Below are 22,163 nucleotides of genomic sequence, written 5' to 3' on the forward strand. Positions count from 1 at the left end.
TACAATTGAAAAGAAATGCTATAAATTCAGAAAATATACGAGGTCTCATAGTTAAATTTAGTGGTGTCATATATATTTTAAAGTGTATTTTCTAAAAAAAATAAAAAATTAAACTAGTGACGTCACATGCCCCACGGGTCAAAGCATAGAGTCGCTAGTGGTATGCATGCATGAACTTTTCGAGTACAAGTTGTCCATAGTTTATTTTAGGTGTTCATTTCAATGGCGAAAATGGAACTTGAAATTGATTAAAGTGGAGTTGTTGTTCGGTCTTCATTTCGATATCTATTTCAAAATCGAATATGACGTATACTAATAAGAAAAATTGAATAATAAGCTTTGTATTTCCTGTATAAACTGAGATATATCATGGGGTATGGACCGTATAGTGACTGTATTTCCTGTATACGTACAAAAGTTATTTCCTACGATAATCGTATCGACATATCTATACTCTACTAGTACTCCGTAGTACTTTATACTCCATAATAAGCTTTGTACTCCAAATTTTAATCCCTTAAAAGAGGGACGGAACAAACCTTATTAAAATATAAATATGATAACGACTAGTGATAATTATATTTCTTATCTACCATTATATTTGGTCAACTGTCATTAGACTTGACTGATCGACCTAAATAAAAAAACTCAATGAAGGTTTGATTTTGTAAATTTCATACTCCGTATTTATTATTCTCGAATCCTGATAGAAAGACGATTAGCATTGTTGTTATAGACATTGTTATTTGTATTATCATATTTTAGAAGAAGAAATGGTATCGACTAGATGGGTTTGTCGATAATGATTTGATCCTACCAGTGCTTCAGATTCTATTGAATGTAGCATTGGTCGATGTTATGATGGCCTTGTTACCTTTATTCTCAATCTGCTGGTGGTTATGTTTGGTTTATTTATTTTTGTTGTTGTTTTACCGTATGTTGCGATTATTGATTAGGAATAAATTTTGTTTTCTATTGTGTCGGTTTGTACTACGTTGATCTTCAGATCAATTTTATACTATAATATTATGTTTTCCTGGAAACAAAAGTACATTATCATTATTCATCCAACTTACAACAGATATATTTTATAGAATCATGATTGCAACGTGGCATTTATTCTTACAAAACAATTGAAACACAACGCCGTTACTCTGCTCTTTTTCGAAGGAGAAACACAAAGATACCTCTACTCCATGATCACTCTATCAATTTGTTGCTGTGAGTGGAAGCTGTACAACAACAATTTCAATATCAGTTAAATACTTTGATCAATGTAATAAACTTATCTATTTACTCGTTCATTTGAAAAAAAAAATAAAAATTTGGCACTATTAACATACCGGATTAATAAGTTTGGATTGATGGTTGCATGCGGCAAGGGAGTTATCTTTGCAAGGTGGAATCGCTATAAATTCAGCGATATCGATATTTACTTTAACAAGGCCAAGAGTGAATTGGAGACTAGCACCATCAACTTTAATTTCATCAACATTTAACCAAAACCACAAGGATTGGGCCTTAAGACCTTTCAACTCGGTGATCTTACCGTAGCTGATCTTTCCTGTGATCTCGGTGTCAAAGTAAACTAGGTAATCGTACTTGACATAACATGGTTTCTTAAGGTAGACTACGAACGAGGAAGATGCTTCGTCCGCAGAGAAAGATGAGACTGAAGCAGGTAAGATACCGGCTGGTAGTCCGTATTCTCCTAGGACTTCGTATATTGTGGGTTTGGCAGAGACCGAAGCCGAAAAGGCAAGTAGGGCTAGGATGATAAGAGATAATTGGGAAGATGTCATGGTTACTTTAATGAAGTGAAGATGAAAGATTTTAAGGTATGAAGAACTTTGATGAATTAGAGATTGTATATATAGCCAACTAAAGATGCCATGTACAAGAAAAAAATTAGTATAATAAACTTTGTAATTTGTCATCATTCTATAAAATATAAGTGTTTTTATTATTATATAATCAAAAATCAAAAATAAATTATAAACCATGTGATTACTGTAAAGATGCTTGTCACAATTTTCTGATCAACGATGCACAAGTTTTAACCGAGGCATCTTTCTACGTTCGTTCTTTTTATTACGAGTATTGTTTAATCAGTTTGATTAATAATAATTAAATCAATAATTAATGGTGTGACACCCACAAAAGTTGACCAAACAAATAGTCAACATAATTTTTAATATTTGGGTAAGCATTGTGATTGTAGTAAATATATTTTGTATAGGATTGTAAATTAAAATGAATAACATTTTCACCTTTATTTTTTTCATAATCATATATACTAGTAAAATGACTCGTGGAACTACAGATTTGTTTAAACGAAACAGTTTAATGATATGTTTTAGGTATTAAGTGAATGTAAATGCTAAAGTCATTTAGTTTAACGACCCGTGGAACCATAAATTTCGACTAAGAAACTTGTCGTTGTTAACTTGATCAGAATAAATGAACTATATTCATTCTCCCACCGCCATCTTCCAATTTTCATTACAATTATTTTTTTTTATTTATCATAAATGATACTTATTTTACATTAAAAGAGGGATTGATAATATCTGGTTCAACAGCGCAAAAGTCATGATTATTTTTGAATTCTTCTATTATACTATATACCTTCATTTTAAATAGTCTCAATATGATTTGACGTATGTTATCGGTTTTCAGATTCTTGTTGTTTAACAAATATACAATAATAAAACATTCAAGGTGTGATAACTTTCATCATCAAACAACACATAAAAGAGAATAATTCTTTGAAAAAACTATTAACAATATCATGAAGCTTGTACATGCTTTTTGAAAATAAAAGGTTATTGGATAATATTGTGGAGATTGAGAAAAAGAGTTGTAAAGGTTTGTAAGAGTGCTCCCAATGGAGGAACTTCTCCATCCTTAGTCCTGGGTGTCACATAAGCGCCTGCGCCATATCAGCACTTCCTTCTCAGGACTAAATCCATGACTAAACACTCCCAATCATGACACTCCTTCCTTCCCTTTTTTTTTTAATTATTTCTGAAAATTAAATACTTATTTAAATAAAACTAAAATTTTATTAAAAATTAAAAACATTACAAATAATTAAAATCAAAATGTAACAACCCTGATTTTTCCGTTACTTTCGTTAACCTTCCGTTAGTTTATTTAACGGCGATTATTTAACTTTTATTTGTTTACGTGTATTAAATGCGTACTTGATCTTCGAAGAGGTTTTAATAATTAATATGGGTTGATATTAATTAAAATAAATATTTCGGATAATGAAATACGATAAAAACGATACGATTTTGATAATAGCTTTTTGAGCAACGAAACGCTCGGGTTTATTTTAATAATTAATTTTATTAATTATTAACTTTTTAAAATATTTAATTTATTGAGTTTTTAATAAATTAAACAAGTGGTTGTGTTTAACGATCGGGTTAGCGTTCCGGGCCTACGGTACGACAAAACGGCACTTAAAACCGACCACGATTACACGGGATTGCAAAACGAGAGCCCGGGAACCCATAGAGGGCCCCAATCGGCCGAACCCCACTCCCTCCCCTCTTATATTTTAATTTTTGCAACTTAAGGGACTTATTTGTATTTTGTGATAATTAAACCCTAATATAAATACTAGAAGTAAACCTAAATTAGCACAAACCCTCACTTATACTAAAAAAAGTCGACTGCTTCTCCCTCCCTGCTCTCTCCCTCACGTCGACACTCACCATCACCATCACATCTTCATCTTTCAAAATTTGCAAAAGTGTTCTACACGAATCGCGTTCATCTTATCGTTCTCTATCCATTGGTATAAACAATTTTGTGATCTAAGGTATAATTGCATAAACTCTAATTCTTAAAAATCTGATTTTTATAAAGTTTCATAGTTATGTTGTCAATTGCTCAAGTCTATACGCGTACGTGTTAATTGTAATCGTTATTTTGATTGTTTGATGTGCTAGGGTTTAAAAACTAATTTGTATTTGTTTGATCAGAAAAATTAAGTTTTTCAAATGTTAATTATTATGTTATAATCAGATTCCTTGCAAAAAACTATTGAGTTTAGGCTTTAGATTCGCTTGATTTCGTTTCCGTATGATTAAGTTATGTCGATTTGAATTATCGTTGTGTTTTTGTTGCTTGATCAGAAATATGGTATTGATAGAAAATGAATTGGTATGTGAGAATTATACCAATGGAAATATAATTTAAAAACACTCAAGTTAGACTAGGATATCATGTCGTTTGCTTATGTATAGCCTGAGATATGCTAGAATTAGTGTAAATGTAGTTTTATACAGCACTTGCATGAAAATAACCTTGTATGATAAAATGTGTTAACTTCTGTGATTAAAGATTTATATATTTGAAAATTAGACAAAAAGTAATTCATCTTTCATGTAGATATGATAGGCTAATTGTATATAGATCTTCAGAAAATCGTATGCGAATGTGACTAACTAAATGAGAATCGAATCTGTAAATTGATCACGGTTTTGTACTCTGTGGATTATGTGAATTGTTTGAGCATGTATGCTTCTGGGAAATGAAACTTAAAATGATATGTGACTTATTGTTAGTTTGTGTCAATCTCTTAAACCTTATGCATTGGGCACAATAGAGCCATACTTTATGTGAATTCTGATTTGAGCTGAAAACTGAATGTTCAACTTGCACGAATAAACTGTACAAATTAGCTACACAAAAGTTACTAGATTTTTTATATGTGTTACTTTGATTTGTCCTTGAACTATGGCCACTGGTCTTGTATCAATTTCATGTTTCTAACTCCGGTTATAGCCAAAATGAAATCAGTGCGCGATCAGAAACTGACTTGGCAAACCCCAAATGTATTCCTTCTGATTCCTAACTTTTAATTGTCGTATGAGTCCCTGGACAGACTTTTTGGAATCTATTTTAAGTATATTTATGATCTGGAGTTTGTCATATTTACTTGAATTTTGTACTATGAGATAATGTGCTAAGTATGCTACGTGTTCATAAATTTTGTGCATGACGATAAACTGAAATTGTGAAAATGATCATTCATGACCTAAAATGTATTGTATGACTTAGGTTTGATATGTTGACCAATATTTGACATGAACCTACTGATTTTGACTTTAGTTGACCACATTGACCAAGTTTGACTTTCAGTTTGACTTCAGTTGACTTTGTTTGACTTGCATGATATAGTTGACTTTTACTTTAAATCGCGTCGAGTCGAGCAATAAGACAACGTATGCTATGAAACCACACTTGTTTAAGATACATATATTGACCAACCTAAATACATATACTTAGGTTACATTACTCGGGTCTAAACTGTAAGAGTCGTTTGTCTTTCATTCTGAGCTTTATTCAAAGGTGAGTCTACAGTCCCGCTTTTTACATGTTTTCAGGGATGAGAATACACGCTGTTATATTTACATTTTCAAATACTTTTATATTGACATGAGTACTACACATATGCATAATGAGTTTGTTCAAAAATCCTCTAGCTTGAATACTTTTAATACCATCGGTGTAAGCACAATTTAGATGGACGGATCCGTTAGGTTAACAACCTCACCCACTATAAAAGCAGTAGTGCATTTATTTTGAACATTAAATACATTTGAACAAGTGTATAATATTTTAGGAGGTAAAGGCGGGTATAGTGGCTTCTATACTCGGGTTAATGCTAGTATTCAGGTGCTCGGTGTATGCAGCGATAGAATCTCGTGGTCAAGGAAATTAAACTATTTTTCTGATAACTGTTTTTCAGATACTATACAACGATATTTAAACTGTGGTTTACGAGCAAATGAGATAAAACTTGACAGGGTGTTGTCTATAAATGATTGAAATTTGACATGGTAGTGTCAACAAACTTTTGAAATAAGAAACGGTGTTGTCTAAAAACTTTAACATTAAAATTTGGTGGTCTTTCACTAGTAAACGTTTTCAAAATGTTATTTCTTAAACGTACTGTATTGTTTACCTAAAACCTATAGATTCACTCAACATTATTGTTGACTCGTTTTGCGTGTTTTATTCTCAGATATTAATTGCTTCCGCTGTAGAATATTGCCGTTACGTAGAAGTCAAGCCAAGCACTGGGACCAGAGTTAACATTCCGTTAAAGGGATTTGACGGGGTGTTACATTTGGTATCAGAGCTGTGGCTATAGGGAACTAGGATACATTAGTGTGTCTAACCGTAGGGCGCATTAGTGAAGTCTAGTCTATAGCCGTGTGTCTTGGACGACTTTTATACACCATACGTGCACTATTTGCTTCACAATGCTACATGTAGGGCTACACATTATACCACATACATATACGCCTTATACCATGCAACATGGACTTGGACTAGATATACTATATCACGAAACACATACGTACACCCGAAGCCATATTTAACTAAATTAAGTTGACTACGCCATCTTGAACTTATGGAGTGATGTCGAATGGAAATGTGAGATACCGTAATGTAATGACCGGGATTACATTACGGTAACTCATATAGAAGTTCCGACATTATGAAATAAGGAATTGGGTCCGAGTCAAGTAGGTTACCTGGATAGACAACGTTTAGAACACAAACCGTATAACGCCGAATGTGAGAAGAAACTTACCATGTGCAAATTAATTGTTAATATAGCTTGTAAGTAACTTGTGATCTTGACCCAACTCATCACTGCTTGACACTGTCTGTCACCACCAATCACTACTAAGACACTACTTGAACACACTCGTCATCTCATACCACTACTCAGTACTGTTTATCACTGATAACTACTACTCAACGCCGCCTCTCACTGCTAGTCATGACTGATCACTGCTTCTCACTGCTTGTCATTACTAAATACTACTTACTACTACCCCTTGCTACTTGCTACTACTCAATACTACTCATTACTGCTTACCACTACTAAGTAATACTCGACACTACCAACACCTCCGCGTTTTACTACTCGCTAATGTGAATCACAACTCATTTCTGATACGTCTTTAGAGGAGGAATTTCTGATAACCGCCCGCACAATACGTAGTAGGTATTGTCCACTCGATTACCAACTTACCTATCATTCAGCCATCCGCCGTCCATGCTTTTGTTTTCCAACACGAGCCTACCGACTGAAGACCATTATGCCTTATTGGGTGCATTAGAGTACATGTGCATATACATATGATGTGTGCATGCTATCTAACAACTTATACGTCACTACTATGATCACTGCTTATCACAACCCATTGCTACTTTACGCTAACGCCACCACTCATTGCTACTAGTAATACTACCCGTTACCATATCCCTCATCATTTTGTTCCAACATACTATTCTTAAACGACAATCATTTTCATTATACCCACAAACATTACCAACCAACTTTGAACACATCGACGAGAACCACACTTCATCTGTTCCTGCGAGACACACCCGTCTGGGAGTTTGTACCAACCCTTTTCAATTAAATATCAGATTTTGTTTTAGTTGCCATTACACCTTGTTCATTTTCGTTTTCCATGAAATTCGTCATGTTCTCACTCATCAACCATAGTGTTTGTATAAGCTATCAACACCGGTGCTGAGAGAAGCCTTACGCTAGAGAAGTTTGGTCGCAACGTTTATAACCCTGTACCTTCCTTAGACAACGTGTATTCTATAAACTATTAAACTGGGAAGTTTTAACCTCGTGGTTGAAACAAGCTGGCTATCTGACGATACAATCAAGGCAGCTACGACCATAAGGCTATTCGAATTCCTTTCACTGACAATAATGGTGTACGGAGAGGAGATTAGTACACCGTCATGTTACATTAATTACTCGAAGGTCCAGAAGTACATGAGATGAGAATATCCCGCAATTCTGGTACATGTGAGTAAAGATGAGCCGACCTTTAAGAGACCCGAATATTTACCAACTATTAGAGATTTCCCTGAGGTTACACGTCCACCCCACCGTGAAGTCGAATTTCGGATTGATTTGGTGCCAGTAGCTGCACCCTTTACGCGTATAATATACGGACTTGCACCTTTAGAACTACAAGAGCTTCCCGTGGTGAAGAACATCAGAGTTGTAATGCCCTAATTTGTGACAGGTACTAGAAGGTAGGTCACATAGCCATGAATTTTCGAGCTGGAGCTCCAGTCTTGTTTGTTACGAAGAAGAATGGGTCGATGAGATTCTGTACCGACTATAGAGAATTGAACAAGTTTACAATCAAGAATCGGTATCCGCTACTGAGGATTGATGACGTATTTGATCAGCTATAGGGATCTAGTTGTTATTCGAAGATTGATTTGAGATCCGGGTATCACCAATTGAGAGTCAAGGAAGCTGATGTCCCGAAGACAGCGTTTAGAACATGTTATGGACATTAGGAGTTTACAGTAATGCCGTTTCGTTTGACGAATGCACCAGCAGTGTTCATGGACCTCATGAACCATGTGTGTAAGCCATACCTAGATAAATTCGTCATTGTGTTTATTGATGATATATTGGTGTACTCTAAGAACATAGAAGAGCACGAACAACATCTATGCTCGATATTGACTATGCTTAGAGAAGAGCAGTTGTATGCAAAGTTCTCTAAGTGAGACTTTTGGTAACCAAAAGTACAATTTCTTGGCCATGTTGTAGGGGCCAATGGAATACAGGTCGATCCAGCAAAGATTGAGTCGGTTAAAAATTGGGAAACTCCAAAGACGCCAACGCAGATTAGGCAATTTTTGGGTCTAGCTGGTTCTACCGGAGATTCATTGAAGGATTCTCTAAGATCGCCCGATCATTAACCGCATTGACTCATAAGGGCAAGAAGTTTGAGTGGTCAGAAGAGCAAGAGACCGCATTTCAGTTGTTGAAAGAGAAGTTAACAACTGCACCAGTATTGTCTCTACCCGAAGAAAGTGAAGATTTTGTTGTTTATTGTGATGCCTCGCGTCAAGGAATGTGTTGCGTGCTTATGCAACGAAACAAAGTTATTGCCTATGGATCGCGTCAGTTAAAGATTCACGAGCTGAACTACATTACGCACGACCTTGAGTTAGGAGCTATTGTCTTTGCACTTAAAATGTGGAGACACTACCTGTTTGGAACCAAGTTCACTATCTTCACTGACCATAAGAGTTTACAGTACATATTCGATCAGAAATAGTTTAACATGAGACAAAGACGTTGGATGGAACTACTTAACGATTATAACTGCAAACTTCAATACCATCCGGGCAAGGTGAATGTTGTGGCAGATGCCTTGAGCAGAAAGGAGCGAGAGAAACCTCTTAGGGTTAAAGCTATTAACATAGTTGTCCGTACAAATCTCACATGACAAATCCGCGAAGCACAACAAGAAGCCATGAAACAAGAGAATGTTGATGTTGAATTTCTCAAAGGGATGGATAAGAAGTTTGACATCAAGGAGGATGGAACACGGTATTTTGCTAATCGAATTTCGGTACCAAAGTTTGATGGATTGAGAGAACTAGTGTTGGAGGAAGCACACAAGTCGAGATACTCAATTCATCCGGGATCAGATAAGATGTACCAGGATTTGAAGGCGTTTTATTGGTGGCCGAATTTGAAAGCTGACATTGCCACTTATGTCGAGAAGTGCTTGACATGCGCTAAAGTCAAGGCTGAGCATCAGAAGCCATCAGGATTATAAATTCAACCAGAGATTCCCCAGTGGTAGTGGGAAGGAATTTCCATGGATTTCATTACGAAACTGCCAAGAATGGCGGGAGGTCACGATACTATTTGGGTTATCGTGGATCGTCTCACTAAGTCCACACACTTCTTACCGATAAGGGAAACTGATAAAATGGAGAAGTTGGCTCAGATCTACATAAGGAAGTCGTCTCTAGGCATGGAGTGCCTATAACCATTATATCCGATCGCGACAGCAGATTTACTTCCAGGTTTTGGCAATCATTACAGAAAGCAATGGGGACCCGTTTAGATATGAGTACAGCATATCACCCCCAGATGGATGGCCAGAGCGAACGAACTATTCAGATTTTTGAAGACATGCTGAGAGCGTGTGTCATTGATTTTGGAAACGGATGGGATAAGTATTTACCACTGGCTGAGTTCTCATACAATAACAGCTACCATACGAGTATTAAGGCTGCACCTTTCGAAGCATTATATGGAAGGAAGTGTAGATCTCCCGTTTGTTGGAGCGAATTGGGAGATAGTCAATTGACAGGTCCTGAGATTATTCAGGAGACAACTGAGAAAGTCCTACAGATTCAGGAATGATTGAGAATGGCTTGAAGTCATCGAAAGAGTTATGTTGATGTTAGACGGAAGGACATAGAGTTCCAAGTTGGTGACAAGGTTATGCTTAAGGTATCACCTTGGAAGGGTGTTACATTTGGAAGGGTGTGGTACGATTTGGAAAACGAGGTAAACTGAGTCCTAGATATGTTGGACCGTTTGAGATGACTGAAAGAGTTAGACCTACAGATTGGAACTGCCACAAGCACTCAGCGGTATTCATGACGTTTTCCATGTATCCAATCTAAAGAAGTGTCTAGCCGATGATAATTTGATTATTCCTTTAGAGGAACTACGTATCGATGAAACACTTCATTTTATTAAGGAACCTGTTGAAATCTTGGGCCGTGAGGTCAAACAGTTGAAGGAAAGCAGAATTCCTATCGTTAAAGTTCGGTGGAATGCGAGAAGAGGACCAGAGTTCACGTGGGAGCGTGAAGACCAGATGAGGCTGAAATATCCGTAACTGTTTCCCGAGGAAACTACTTCAGTGGACGATCACTAAAATTTTGGGACGAAATTTTCAATAACAGGTGGGTAATGTAACAACCCTGATTTTTCCGTTACTTTCGTTAACCTTCCGTTAGTTATTTAACGGCAATTATTTAACTTTTATGTGTTTACGCGTATTAAATGCGTACTTGATCTTCGAAGGGTTTTAATAATTAATATGGGTTGATATTAATTCAAATAAATATTTTGGATTATGAAATACGATAAAAACGATACGATTTTGATAATAGCTTTTTGAGCAACGAAACGCTCGGGTTTATTTTAATAATTAATTTTATTAATTATTAACTTTTTAAAATATTTAATTTATTGGGTTTTTAATAAATTAAACAATTGGTTGCGTTTAACGATCGGGTTAGCGTTCCGGGCCTTCGGTACGACTAAACGGCACTTAAAACCGACCACGATTACACGGGATTGCAAAACGAGAGCCCGGGAACCCATAGAGGGCCCCAATCGGCCGAACCCCACTCCCTCCCTCCTTATATTTTAATTTTTGCAACTTAAGGGACTTATTTGTATTTTGTGATAATTAAACCCTAATATAAATACTAGAAGTAAATCTAAATTAGCACAAACCCTCACTTATACTAAAAAAAAATCGACTGCTTCTCCCTCCCAGCTCTCTCCCTCATGTCGACACTCACAACCACCATCACATCTTCATCTTTCAAAATTTGCATAAGTGTTCTACACTAATCGCGTTCATCTTATCGTTCTCTATTCATTGGTATAAACAATTTTGTGATCTAATGTAAGACCCGTTTATTTGTAGTGTACATAAGTGTAGTTAATGTACTTGAAGTGGGGTTTTGGTTGTACATATTAAAAAGAATGCAGAAAACTGGTCTGGGCGTTTGGTGCGCCGCGCGGCCATTTGGTGCGCATTGTTCTGTGACAGATTCCTTTTTAATTAGATATTTTGAAGGCAAATTGGTAAAATCACAAGGAATCTGACTTTAAGGCTTGGGATCAGTTTTTGGAGCCTCATTTACTCCATTTCGACCCACTTAATCATCTTCCATTAAATCCTAGAGAGAGAGAGGAGGTTCTAGAGTGAGAAAGCTCCATTAAAGGAAGAAGGAGGTTGAATCGAGTCTTAGTGCGAGTTCTAAAGTCGTTCATATAATCGCTAGCTACGTGGTGATTGTGTTGATATGTTATAAAACCTTATTTCTTACTTTAATTGTATTAAGGGTTAGGGTTTGGGTAGTGTTGCACATAAAACCCATTTGTTAGTGAATTAGGGGTTTTGGGTGAATTTGGGGCATGTAGACCCAAAGATGACTAATTAGGGTTTTCAAAGTATCAATTTATGTTTATGAGCCTAAATTGGCTAGTGAAATTACTAGCACACTTATATATATGTAAATGGGTGTTGTGTGGGTTAGTGGATGACCCGAAATGGGTGTGTTGACCTTAAATTGGTCAAATGGGTCAAAGTGGACCTAAGATAGTTAATGTTTGTAATTAATGCATAAACCTTGTTTTGAAATGTGTTTTAAACCTATCTTGGCTAATGTTAGGGTTTTGGTAAGAGTTGATCCAAAATTAGGGTTAAGGGTGTAAATGGGTTGAAATTGCACTTTGGGTCAAAATGGCATTAGAATGGTGAAAGAATTGGTTGACCAATTTGAGTTTGTGATTGATAATATGTATAATGTGATAGGTACGTTACATTGAGGTTTTGCAAGTATCTTTTCACAAGAGATTTTGAGGTGAGTGAAATAATTATATGTGTAGGTATATAATGTATCTATTTGTTGTAGCGTGAAATGTGTAGCGTCGAGGTGCTAAGACACCACGTTTCACGTGATGAGTGAAGCATCGAGGTGTTAAGATGCTACTCGGGGTGAAGCATCGAGGTGTTAAGATGCCACCTAGGGGTGTAGTGTCGAGGTGTTAAGACACCACTTCGTAAAATAATGAGTGAAGCATCGAGGTGTTAAGATGCCACTCGGGGTGAAGTGCCGAGGTGTTAAGGTGCCACCCTAGGGGTTAGTGATACGAGGTGTTAAGTACCCTAATGGATGTTATGAACACCGATGGCGTTTTCACGAGCGCCATTCCCTTGTATGATTGGTTAACCATGGTTATTTGTGTTGTAAGAGTAAGCATATTATATCATTCGAGTTATGTTTATATGCGTTGTTATGCTAGCTTGTGGTATTGGAGATTTCTAGCTTGTATTCAAGATTATAAGCTAATTGTGTTGCTAGCATGTATGCGGTATTTGAGTAAGTGATTGCAAGTAGGTATATTATATTTGTATGTGTATAATTATTGCATTCACTAAGCGTTATCTTACCCTCTAGTTGTTTACCTTTTTATAGGTTCGGTTGTGGACAAGGGTAAGGGCATCATCTTGGATTAAAGATCCCGTTGTTGTTAGGGAACGCTTTTGGAGATATTAGCTTTTGGGAGTTTGACCGAGACTTGGGAAGTTTAATCCCAAACACCATGCTCGTAGTGTAGTTTGGTACTTAAACTTTTGATGGTCGAAACTCATATTTTGTATTAAACTCGTAAAACGACCGATGTGGGCCCCGTTTCGTAAAATTCATTTTTATTAATGGAATGTGTTAGTTTTACATATTTGAATATGTTGTTAAAAGCATTTTGTTTAATTATGTCGGGAAGTGGCTAATCTTTTTCGCATTTCAAGACTTTTGGGACAAACCAGTTTGGCACGCCGCGCGGCCATATGGCGTGCCGCGCCAGTAGCTGAACAAACAAAAAAAATTTTTTTGTTATATTTCAAGCGGGTTCGATTGCGATTTGGTTTGGGTTGTTGCAAGTGGTATCAGAGCATGGTATAAGGGATTTAGGCGACTTGAGATAGGTGCCTAGACTTAGACTTTACTGTGTGTACGCTTTATGCGGGACTTGTAGGACTTTGGGTCGGAAAGGGAATTGTTAGTGCTAGTGTTTATGTGAATTAACCATGCACTAATTGCTTTGTGTTGTTTTAGCAATCATCAAGCAAGATAGACGTGGTACTAGCGAGTTAATGCGACGTGCTCACGTAACAACGATTAGCTACCGTTGTTACGGGTGCAAATCGTATCAAACAAACAATGTACGATAATTGTTGAGCGAGATGGGGTGGCGTGGTGTACATGTATACTTACGTGTTATGTCCTTTCATTCTTTGTTTAACCTTTTCCGTTTTATAGAATGAAGACGAGAAACGGACACGATAACGATATCGGAGGTACAAGCGAGGACTCTGAATTCACGGCCAAGGTTGAGGCCATCTTGAAGAACTACAAGGAGGATTTTTTTGTTAGCGTGAGGAAAGTTTTCAAAGAATCGGTTGACGAACAAATAATCGATTTAATTAATGAACGAATGAAGGCCACTGTCGAAGAGGCACTTGATGCTAGAAACGTTTATCCTCGTGGTGAAGGAGGTAAAGGGAGGCGGGACTTTCACTACAAGAACTTCAAGGACGCTCAACCCCCGATGTTTAATGGGGTGCGAGATCCGTTGAAAAGAACGTGTTGGATTTCCGATATCGACGGGGCTTTCTGTACCGCGGAGTGTCCTCCCGAAAAGAAGGTGAGGTATGGTTCTAGTATGTTGAGGAAGAAGCCAAGTTGTGGTGGGACGATAAAATCAATTTATATGGTGAAGAACAATGCATGAGCTTGACATGGGAGGAGTTTAAGAAGGAATTCTTTAGAGAATACCGAACTTCTTCTGACCTTGATAGAATTCGGGACGAGTTGCACCATTTGCAACAAGGTTCAATGGACTTGGTCACACTCAAGTCTACCTTTTTGGCAAAAACTCGTTTTTGTCCGGAATATGTAGGTGACGATCATAAGCTAATGAAAGATTTCTACCGTACTTTGAATGATGAGTTCAAGGGCAGGATTAGTCGGGGTATGGCTAAGTCTTTTGATGAGTTATTTGAATTGGCTCGGGGTTTTGAGCCGGATGTTCCAAGAAAAAGTGATTTCACATTTTCCAAAAGAAAGTTTGAAGGTTCTAGTCATTCTAACTTTTCAAACAAGAAGAACAAGAACAAGAAGGGTTCCGAGAGTGTTAATAGCGTGAAGAAGGGCGCTTCCGGGGGTTTTTCTTATGCGTGCTACAATTGTGAACAACCGGTTCATATGGCTCATGAATGTCCTAAACCATCTTTCGGAAACAAGGTCATTTGTTTTAATTGCGGTAAAGAAGGGCATAAGAAGCCGGAGTGTCCCGATTTGCGAAACGATAATGTGAAGCGGTTAGAGAAGGTGGCAGGTACGGCTAGGGGTCACAACTATTTGATGACCAATGATGAAGCCAAACAATCGAACGAAGTTGTTTCAGGTACTTTCATGGTCAATTCTAATCCGGCAAGGATTCTTTTCGATAGCGGTGCAAAATTGTCGTTTGTGTCTCCTAAATTTGTGCCTAAACTTAATAGACCGTTAGCTAAGTTAAGTCATCCGGTACAAGTCGAAATAGCGGACGGCAAGACGGTGCTAGTAGTTGATGTGTGTAAAAATTGTGATGTTGTGTTTGGTGCCGAAAACTTTAAGATAGATCTCATTCCGATGACCTTGGGCGATTTTGATATTGTTGTGGGTATGGATTGGCTCGATCATAATAGAGCCGATATTGCATGCCATGAAAAATTTATTCGTATGAAGACCCCAAGTGGGGGAGAGTTAATTATTCACGGTGATAAGCGTAGAAGACTTGTGCCGATATGCACTTTTGCACGGGCACATCGTCTCCTCGATAGTGGTGGCATGGCCTTTCTTGCCCATGTTGTTGATACTCGTGATGAGTCACCACCCATTCGTGAAATTCCGGTGGTTAGTGAATTCGAAGACGTTTTTCCGGACGAGTTACCGGGTGTTCCGGCGAAAAGACAAGTTGAATTTCGCATTGAGTTGGTTCCGGGAGCTACTCCCATTGCTAAAACTCCTTATCGTTTAGCGCCGATGAAAATGCAAGAGTTGTTAAATCAAATCCAAGAGTTGCTTGAGAAGGGTTTTATTCGACCGAGTGCTTCGCCATGGGGCGCTCCGGTTTTATTCGTAAAGAAGAAGGATGGTAGTATGCGGATGTGCATCGATTATCGGGAGTTTAATAAAGTGACGATCAAGAATCGTTATCCATTACCTCGGATTGGCGATTTGTTTGACCAACTCCAAGGTGCAACGTATTTCTCTAAAATCGACCTACGATCCGACTATCATCAAATGCGGGTCCGTGAGGAAGACATCGAGAAAACGGCTTTTCGAACGCGTTATGGGCATTTTGAATTCGTAGTTATGCCTTTTGGTCTTACGAATGCACCGGCGGCATTCATGGACCTTATGAACCGAGTGTGCCAACCTATGTTGGACAAGTCGGTAATTGTGTTCATCGACGATATACTTGTTTATTCGAAGAGTATGAACGAACATGAACATCATTTGTGTGAAGTATTGAAGACGTTACGAAAGGAGAAGTTGTATGCTAAGTTCTCCAAATGTGAATTTTGGCTAAGGGAGGTTCAATTCCTTGGCCATATTGTGAACGAAGATGGTATTCAAGTAGATCCGGGGAAGATAGAGACGGTGAAGAGTTGGAGACAACCGACTACACCTACGGAAGTCCGAAGTTTTCTCGGATTGGCCGGTTATTATCGTCGGTTTATCCAAGACTTTTCTAAGATCGCTTCTTCATTGACGAAATTGACGAGGAAGAACGCGAGATTTACTTGGGAGAACGAGCAAGAAATTGCTTTTCAATTGCTAAAAGAGAAGTTGTGTTAAGCTTCGGTGTTAGTTTTGCCGGAAGGAGTGGAAGACATGACGGTTTATTGTGATGCTTCGCTAAATGGACTCGGGTGTGTTCTTATGCAAAGGGGTAAAGTCATCGCTTATGCCTCTCGACAATTAAAGGAACACGAGACGAGATATCCGACTCATGATCTTGAGTTGGCGGTAGTTGTGCATGCTTTGAAAATTTGGCGCCATTACTTGTATAGTGTTATGAGTACGATTTATTCGGATCATAAGAGCTTGAAACATCTCTTTAATCAACGAGATTTGAATTATCGTCAACGTAGGTGGATAGATGTGGTAAAAGATTATGATTGTGAAATACTTTATCATCCGGGCAATGCGAATGTGGTCGCGGATGCGTTAAGTCGAAAGAGTCATCACCCGATGTTTCGATTGGGATTGTTACGTATGATTATTACTAACGATTTTTTTGAAAAACTTGGTGTGATTCAAATAGAGGCTTACGTTCACAACAAGCATGCGGAGCGAATTGTGGGGCAATCGGAATTCATTACTATGGGTTCGCGTGGTTTATTGTCCTTTCAAGGAATAGTGTGGGTGCCTAAGATGGGTGAGTATCGACAAGTACTACTTGATGAAGCACATAAGTCAAAGTATTCCATTCATCCGGGCGTAACGAAGATGTATCTTGATTTGAGGAAGGATTATTGGTGGCCGTGCATGAAACGTGATGTTGTAAAGTATGTTGAGCAATGCGTCACGTGTTTGCAAGTTAAGGCCGAGCACCAAAAGCCGTATGGTAAGTTACAACCGTTAGAAATCCCAAAATGGAAATGGGAGCACATTACCATGGATTTCATTACAAAGTTACCTAAAACGGCGAGAACCCAATTTGATTCAATTTGGGTGATAGTTGATCGATTGACGAAAAGTGCTTTGTTTCTTCCCATTAAGGAAGCGATATCGTCGGAGACCTTGGCTAAGTTGTTTATCAAGGAAGTCATCTCTCGACACGGAGTTCCTATACCGATTATTTCGGATCGAGATACTCGTTTTACATCTCGGTTTTGGGAAAAGTTTCATGAAGATATGGGTACACCATTGAAATTGAGCACAGCGTATCATTCTCAAATGGATGGTCAAACCGAACGTACGAATCAAACTTTGGAGGATATGTTACGGGCGTGTATTATTGATTTTGGTGGTAGTTGGGACGAGCACTTACCTTTGGTGGAATTCTCGTACAATAATAGTTATCATACTAGTATCGGGATGCTGCCATATGAGATACTTTATGGGCGTAGGTGTCGAACCCCGATTTGTTGGGGTGAAGTGGGACAGAAGGAAATCGGGAGTACCGATTTAGTCTTAGAGACGAATAGCAAAATTGATATGATTCGAGAGCATTTGAAAAAGGCTCAAGATAGGCAAAATTCGTATGCCGACAAACGTAGACGAATGATCGAATTTCAAGAAGGTGACGTGGTGATGCTTAAGGTTTCGCCATGGAAGGGTATTATTCGATTTCGAAAATGGGAAAAGTTAGCTCCTCGGTTTATTGGACCATTTAAGGTTTTAGCTCGGGTTGGTGAAGTTGCGTATCGTTTGGAATTACCCGAAGAACTTGCGGGGATCCATAATACATTTCATGTTTCCTATCTCCGTAAGTGTCTCGCGGATGATTCATCTTGGGTACCATTAGACGAGATTGAGCTAAATAATAAGTTAGAGTATATTGAGGAACCGATTGCCATACTCGATGAGAACGTCAAAAGGTTGAGACATAAAGAGGTTAGGACCTTTAAAGTTCAATGGCGTCATAGTAAAGGTCCGAGTTTACTTGGGAGCCCGAAGAGTTTGTGTTGTTTTATCTTCCTTCTTGTCATGCGGCGTGGATCGCGAGGACGCGCTCCGATTCAAGTGGGGGAGAGTTGTAAGACCCGTTTATTTGTAGTGTACATAAGTGTAGTTAATGTACTTGAAGTGGGGTTTTGGTTGTACATATTAAAAAGAATGCAGAAAACTGGTCTGGGCGTTTGGCGCGCCGCGGGAACATTTGGCGCGCAGCGCCATTGTTCTGTGACAGATTCCTTTTTAATTAGATATTTTGAGGGAAAATTGGTAAAATCACAAGGAATCCGACTTTAAGGCTTGGGATCAGTTGTTGGAGCCTCATTTACTCCATTTCCACCCACTTAATCATCTTCCATTAAATCCTAGAGAGAGAGGAGGTTCTAGAGTGAGAAAGCTCCATTAAAGGAAGAAGGAGGTTGAATCGGGTCTTAGTGCAAGTTCTAAAGTCGTTCATCTAATCGCTAGCTACGTGGTGATTGTGTTGGTATGTTATAAAACCTAATTTCTTACTTTAATTGTATTAAGGGTTAGGGTTTGGGTAGTGTTGCACATAAAACCCATTTGTTAGTGAATTAGGGGTTTTGGGTGAATTTGGGTCATGTAGACCCAAAGATGACTAATTAGGGTTTTCAAAGTATCAATTTATGTTTATGAGCCTAAATTGGTTAGTGAAATTACTAGCACACCTATATATATGTAAATGGGTGTTGTGTGGGTTAGTGGATGACCCGAAATGGGTGTGTTGACCTTAAATTGGTCAAATGGGTCAAAGTGGACCTAAGATAGTTAATGTTTGTAATTAATGCATAAACCTTGTTTTGAAATGTGTTTTAAACCTATCTTGGCTAATGTTAGGGTTTTGGTATGAGTTGACCCATAATTAGGGTTAAGGGTGCAAATGGGTTGAAATTGTACTTTGGGTCAAAATGGCATTAGAATGGTGAAAGAATTGGTTGACCAACTTGAGTTTGTGATTGATAATATGTATAATGTGATAGGTACGTTACATTGAGGTTTTGCAAGCTCGGGTATCTTTTCACAAGAGATTTTGAGGTGAGTGGAATAATTATATGTGTAGGTATATAATGTATCTATTTGTTGTAGCGTGAAATGTGTAGTGTCAAGGTGCTAAGACACCACGTTTCATGTGATGAGTGAAGCATCGAGGTGTTAAGATGCCACTCGGGGTGAAGCATCGAGGTGTTAAGATGCCACCTAGGGGTGTAGTGTCAAGGTGTTAAGACACCGCTCCGTAAAATAATGAGTGAAGCATCGAGGTGTTAAGATGCCACTCGGGGTGAAGTGCCAAGGTGTTAAGGTGCCACCCTAGGGGTTAGTGATACGAGGTGTTAAGTACCCTAATGGATGTTATGAACACCGATGGCGTTTTCGCGAGCGTCATTCCCTTGTACGATTGGTTAACCATGGTTATTTGTGTTGTAAGAGTAAGCATATTATATCATTCGAGTTATGTTTATATGCGTTGTTATGCTAGCTTGTGGTATTGGAGATTTCTAGCTTGTATTCGAGATTATAAGCTAATTGTGTTGCTAGCATGTATGCTGTGATGCCCCGTACAAAACCATCGTGTACGAATCATCAACAACAGGATCATTACAAGGTTAAGTACTATATGCTGTAATTATAGAAGTTGCATTCACGATAAAAAGGTGATGTCATAACCGACATCAAATGTTTTACATTTCAAAAGCGTGCTTCACTAAGTAGAAGCAAATAAATAAGGGTACGTGACCCCAAAGGTCGTTACATAACATAGTTTCAAAAGTAAATAAGTTTGAATGCAAGATAAGTAGTCATGCGATAACAACTCTAAGCAGCGGGTTCTACAGCACGACAAGTAAGACAGCGGAAGCAACCTCAAGCACCTGAGAAATACATGCTTAAAAATGTCAACACAATGGTTGGTGAGCTATAGTTTAAGTATAACAGTATGTAAGGTAGGCCACGAGATTTCAGTGCTACAAAGAGCGTTTCAAAACAGTATGATAAAGTATATGTTAACCGTGGGCACTTGGTAACTAACTTAACGTTTAAAATACCCCCTGAAAGTACACTTGGCAAGTGCGTATGTTTACGAAGTATTAAACACTCGTTGACTGCTAGCGCGACTAGCCCGAGTGGGGATGTCAAACCCTATGGATCCATATCTAAGATTCGCGTTCACCGGTTCATAAACCAATGATTAAACGTTACCGAGCTAAAGGGAATGTTTCTGCCGTTATATAACCCACACATATATAAGTTTAAGTACTCGTGCCTAGTATGTAAAACATAAAATCCGCATGTATTCTCAGTTCCCAAAATAAGTTAAAGTAAAAAGGGAATGCTATAACTCACAATGATATGTAGCGGTAAAGTAGTAGTCGGGAAAGGTGTACAAGTAAATGGTCCGAAGTCCTCAACCTAAGTCAAATAGTACTAAGTCAGTAAATCGTCTTAATAGGTTTAAAAGTATGTAATTAAGGTCTTAAGGGTCATCATCATTCATCATTAAACAAAAGGCGTAAAGTAAGTTTCGTTTATGAAAGTAGTTTTCAACAAAGTCTGAATTCAGTCAGTCACCACGGCCTCTACCCTTACTGAATTAAGGTGAGACCAGTGGCCATGGCTCCGTCTATGAGTCCCTTAAGTGTGGTAAAATTTACAGAAGCAAACTCGTCTTGGTTTGACCGTGGCGACGGTCTAAGTGCGAGTAGGTCAGAAATTTCTGCACAACGTTAAAGGACATAGTAACGATCGGAGGGCCATAAATCCTAAACCGTAACTCGGATTAAGACGAGTCCTATATGAAAAGTTATCTACACGAACTGAGCTATCTGAAAATCAAGGTTAAAGTAGCCCAGGTGTACTGGTCTATTACAGAAACCAGAAAAACATAAACTGTACACAGAAAACAGAAAAGTAAATGGACATAGTGACGCTCGGAGGGCCGTAGACTCTAAACCGTAACTCGGATTAAGACGAGTCTTATATGAAAAGTTATCTACTCGAAAAGTTCTATCTAAAAATCAAGGTTAGAACAGCCCAGGTCTACTGGTATGTTCCAGAAGCATCAGGTCAGTAGGTTTTGGACAGAACAGTGAGTTTTTAAGGGTTCCGGTGGTCTTGGTGCTTGATGTTCATCATGGCTCTCATCCTTGATGCATATAGCTTCAAGTGTACAACTCATTGATGTATCTACATCATCTTAACCAAGTCTTGACCATCATAACCCATGTGCAAGTCTAAGACATGAAGCACAACTCACTTAAGAGTTGTATGAAGTTTGATGAACCAAAGTTGCATCAAAGTCTTAGATCTAACACATACATGGACTTTAAAGCTAATAACAAGTTACAAACTTGAAAGTAAACTAACTAATCAAGATCATAAGTAGTAGAACATAGTTCTTAGTTTGATCTTGAAGATCCAAGACTCAAAAGTCTAGATCCAAAGTTACATTTAAAGAAAACTTGTTTGTGTGTTCTTGAACTTTCAAAGTTAACTTAATTTGTTCAAGAGATATGAGATCAAGACTAACTTGTAGTACTTGACCATATAAACTAACTACATGAAATTAAAGTGTATACAATAAAGAAACAAGTTAATTAAACAAGTAATTAGTTCAAGGGTTGCTCATACTTTAAAGATTCAACCAAAGTTGATCTTTAAGTAAAGTAAACTTTAAGTTTACTTCCATGACTTACAAGCATGATTTCAACAACAATGAACTTATAATATTTGAAACATTATATGTAGAACCTAAACTAGAGAGTTTAGTTCTTGATTGTTCTTGT

Source organism: Rutidosis leptorrhynchoides, chromosome 6 (assembly GCF_046630445.1).
Source record: "Rutidosis leptorrhynchoides isolate AG116_Rl617_1_P2 chromosome 6, CSIRO_AGI_Rlap_v1, whole genome shotgun sequence".
Lineage (NCBI taxonomy): Eukaryota > Viridiplantae > Streptophyta > Magnoliopsida > Asterales > Asteraceae > Rutidosis > Rutidosis leptorrhynchoides.